The sequence below is a fragment of the Talpa occidentalis genome, unplaced genomic scaffold (assembly GCF_014898055.3).
Source record: "Talpa occidentalis isolate TD23 unplaced genomic scaffold, MPIMG_talOcc4v2.1 talOcc4.3, whole genome shotgun sequence".
NCBI lineage: Eukaryota > Metazoa > Chordata > Mammalia > Eulipotyphla > Talpidae > Talpa > Talpa occidentalis.
This window is the reverse complement of record NW_023603184.1, coordinates 74,365,541-74,370,115: the sequence shown is the minus strand read 5'-3', so window position 1 is coordinate 74,370,115 and position 4,575 is coordinate 74,365,541.

Sequence of the window (4,575 nt, the reverse complement as noted above, 5' to 3'; positions counted from 1 at the left end):
ATTCCACCCTAAAATCATTAGGTTGGATGGACTAAGGAATGCATGATGTCTATATGACTGCCTAGTGTGGGTTGAAATCTGAGCTGGTATGGGATTCAGTGCATGTGTCAGATCCCAGATAGAGTGTCAGATCCCAGATAGAGTGAGGAGAGCATCCAAATGATGTCTAGCTTTTGATATCTAAATATTCAGAATTTGTGGGAGGAGAGCATGTGTGTGTGTGTATATATATGTGTGTGTGTGTGTATATATATATATGGCAGATGGTATACACACATATACATATCTATAGCAGTATATACATGCTGTATATACATATATACATATATATATACATATATACATACACACACACACACACACACATATATATATAGCAGTATCATAGAAAGGAACTTCAGCAAGAGGGGGGATAAATAAAAGGTGTCCAAGTGGAAGTGATAGTCTCATCTTACTGTGACCATGAAATCTCACACTGAACTATCTGTATAGAAGGTCTCATGGTACCAAGGATTGAATTCAAGTAATTGGAGAAATAAAGGGTCCCTGTAGTGGAGGTAGGCCAAAAGAGAATGTCTGAGTCCAAGAAAGATGACAAGGGAATCACCACAGAGGGTGTGACATGGTGTGGAGGTGAGGGAAGGTATAAACCTACATGGTGTGAGCAGAGTGTACACCTACATTGGGTTTATCTAGGAAGAATAAGATGAGCAAAAAGGGTGACTACACATAGTGGTAGCTTAGGATAGAAGGCCAGGGTTTTGAGTGAGAGCTGAGGAATAGGTAGTAACAATATATTAATGACAATATAACTAATGCTGATAGTGTGTTGTGGGTATTTAGGAGAAATCTTCTTTTTAAATTTTTGGTAAGAAATATACACCACAGTATTCAGGGGAAATTTGGGCTTCACATCAGTAATTTACTCTCAAATAATTCAAGGAAATGTTTCTTTGTATTGTACTTTCCATCTTGTTTAAAATTATATTAAAAAAAAAAGAACTATGACTGGATAATGAAAAACAAAAAAGAGAGACTATGCCAAGAAATGGCAAGGATATGGAGAAATTGGAACATTAACACACTGCCAGTAAGAGTATAAAATTAGTACAACCATTTGGAAATCTTTTTAGCTGTAACTTAAAGTTCAACACATGTGCACCTCACAAACAACCTTCCCCTATCGAGTTGTAGATCTAAACATATTTTCACTTTTTTTATAAAAGGGAAAGAATATCTAAAACATCAAATTTATAATAACCAAAAACTGAAACCAACCCACCATGAGAAAAAAGAATAAATAAATTGTGATTTATTTGCACATGGAATACTGTAGAAAAATGAGTACTACTGCTTTGAAAACAACATAGATGAATATTACAAAAATATACTGAGTACTGGCAAATAAAATACCATTTTGATGATTACAATTATATAGAGTTCAATATCTGGGCAAAACCCATCTTTTGTATGTGAAATCAGAATAATTGCCTTTGTGGAAAGGGAGGGAATACAGATTGATTGTGAACATGAAACAAGATAAGTGTTTCTGGTTAAGAAGTATTTCCTGACTTGACAGTTAAATGGTAGCAGTTACTGTGAAAATTCATCAAGTTGAAAATTTGTCCATATATCTACCTATGTGATATTTCAATAAAAGTAAAGTTATAAAATAACCTATGTTGTACACACAAATGTCCACACTCACATACTCAAAAATATACATTTTTAGGGTGCTTCCACAAATTCATTTAGCACTGATTAGTAGTGATATAGTATGTGCTGCTTCTACTTGTGAAGTTCTATTGCAATATTTCTGTGAGTGTTTCTCTTCACTTTCTCTGTTTTATACCTTGATGAATACTGTAGGTAGATATTACAATTTATGGGCTTAATTTTCATGTCACTTAAGTTTTCTCACACATCTTTCATGAGGGGGTAAGGGAGAGAGGATTATAGGGCACTGTCACTGGAGCTATGGTAGAGGCTGAGTGAAGTTATGTGCACACACGGAATTTGTACTCCCCAAATAATATAATTATGTAAACAAGGGGCAGGTGCATAAAATATGAAAGAAAATAATGAAATGTTAAAGCCAAAATATATAATTCTATCTTTCTATATACAAAACTTGTGAGAATGGCAGGTGGTAGCTACCAGGTTTACTGCAATAGTACACAATTTTCCTTCTATTTTGCTATCCTGAACATGTTTGATTTTCATCTGATGTAATTCTATACAGTTAAAGATCATTATCATCTTTAAAAAAAAAATAAAGCAAAGAAATTTTAATAGTGCATTGGATTAGCTTAAACAGGGTCAAATGCTCATCTCTAAACCACCTGCAGGAAGAGAAAAATAAAAACCAACTTTTGTATTAGTTAGCTTTGGCTCCAGTAATTCAGCTGAAGAAACACACAAACATATCTAAACATTAGATCATAGGTAAGATTCCCTCATTCCTGCACTCAGGTTGAAGGACAGAGACCACCTAAGGGATATGATTTTCATAGAGCAGTGTAGGAGTTCAAGAAGAAAGCAGAAACACTTGGTCTTTCTTAAAATTTCTGCTTCAAGTAGGTGCTTTCTCACTTCTACCCACATTTCAATGGGTAAAGCAATCATATAGCCTAGCTAGAGGCAGTAAAACAGGGATGTATTCTATTCCCTCATTCAAATGTGGCAAGTTTGAGGAGGGAGCAAAGAATTATGAACAAAGAAAATAACCTACAACAACAATCACAGTTTAGACTAATCATGGTTCATCCTCTCAGATTTGGAGAGGAATCTATGTTCTGTAAACTTGATGCAACAAAATAAAATTACAAACTAAAGAAATAAGGGAAAGTAGCCAGTGAGTAGACAACCATTACCTGTGGGGAATATCTTTCCATTTTTTTTCTTCTTCTACTTCTTTTAACAATGTCTTAAAATTTTCATTGAGTACATCCTTTGTTTACTCCAAGCTATTTTGATGTAATTGTGAATGAGACTTTTTTTCTAAAAACATTTATTTATGTATGCAAGAACTGGGGTACAGACCAGAGGTGTGCGGGGTGAGAGGATTCACGAGAGAGAGAGTGAGGAACAGAACAGGCAGACTGACTGGAATACACTGCTGAGGGGAGCAGCAGGCAAGTCAGAGAGGTCTGCTGTGCTATGTGGGTAGCTCCCTGGCTGGCAGGGCAAACACGTGCTGCAGTGGCTGTGTCTTAAACCCTTGTGCCACTAGGGAGGCCTAGGAACTGTTTTTGTGGATATCTTTCTCTTCTAACTCATGGTTTCATATAGAAACATAACTGAAAATTTTTGCAAATTGATTTTGTACCCAGCCACTTTACTGAATAGATTTATCATTTCAATAATTTTTTTCAGGAGGGTTGTCCCAACCCGAGGGATTCGTAGGCACGAAAAGAGAAGGGCTGAGGATTGAAATGAGGGGCTTGAGACAACTTGACGCTAGCGTTTGTTTTTTTATTTTTCCTTTACCTTTCTCTTACTTTTCCCTGTCTTTCTACCTTCCCTGACCTTTTCTCTGCTCCTCTTGCGGTAACCTCTCGCAATGACCTCCTGACCTTCTCGTGGTTCTCTTCTTATATCCTGGTAGCTCCTCTCATCGTACCTCCCAGTCTCATTTGATTAACAGGAAACACTTGTGGTTTCTCAGCAGGTGAAATGGTAAAGCGAAACTTAATTGATGGCACGTGTTGTGCAACAATGCGAATGCTCTAGGCGGCTCCGGACAAGGGTCTTTATAGTTTTTCATGTATATTGTGTCATCCGCAAATAATGGCAGTTTAACTTCTTCTTTCCCAACTTGGAGTCTTTTTATATCTTTCTCTTGCCTAATTACTCTAGCTAGAACAAGTATTACTGTGTTGAATAGTAGTGGGAAAAGTGGACATCTTTGTCTTGTATCACATCTTAGAGGAAAAGCTTTCAATTTTTCAAGATTGAATATGATGTTGGCTGTGGATTTTTCATGTATAGACTTTATCACGTTGAATGTTCCATCCTTAGTTTTTTGAGAGTTCTTTTTGTAAATGGATATTGAGTCTTATCAAATGCTTTCTTGGCATATATTGATATAATATTATGGTTTTTATCTTTTTGTTGATATAAATTACATTGATTGATTTCCAGATGTTAACCATACCTGTGTCACTGGAATAAATGCCACTTGGTCATGATATAATCCTTTTGATATATTGTTGAATTCACTTTGCTAAAATTTTGTTGATGATTTCTATATCTATGTTCATCAGAGAAATTTCTCTGTAATTCTTGTTTTTGATTAGGTGTTTGTCATATTCTAGTATCAGAGTGATGTTAGCCTCATAAAATGTCTTTGGAAGCTTTCCATCTTCATATATATACTTTTTTTTTTGGAAGAGTAGAATAGATATTCGTCTTTGAATATTTGGTAGAACTTAGAGGTGGACTAGGAACCAACTAAGCCCAGACTTTTGTTCATTAGGACACTTTTAATTACTGGCTTAATTGCCTTGCTTCTAACTGATCTGTTCAATTTTCTTTTTCTCCCCTTTTCAGTTTTGGAGAGTTGTGGATTTCTAA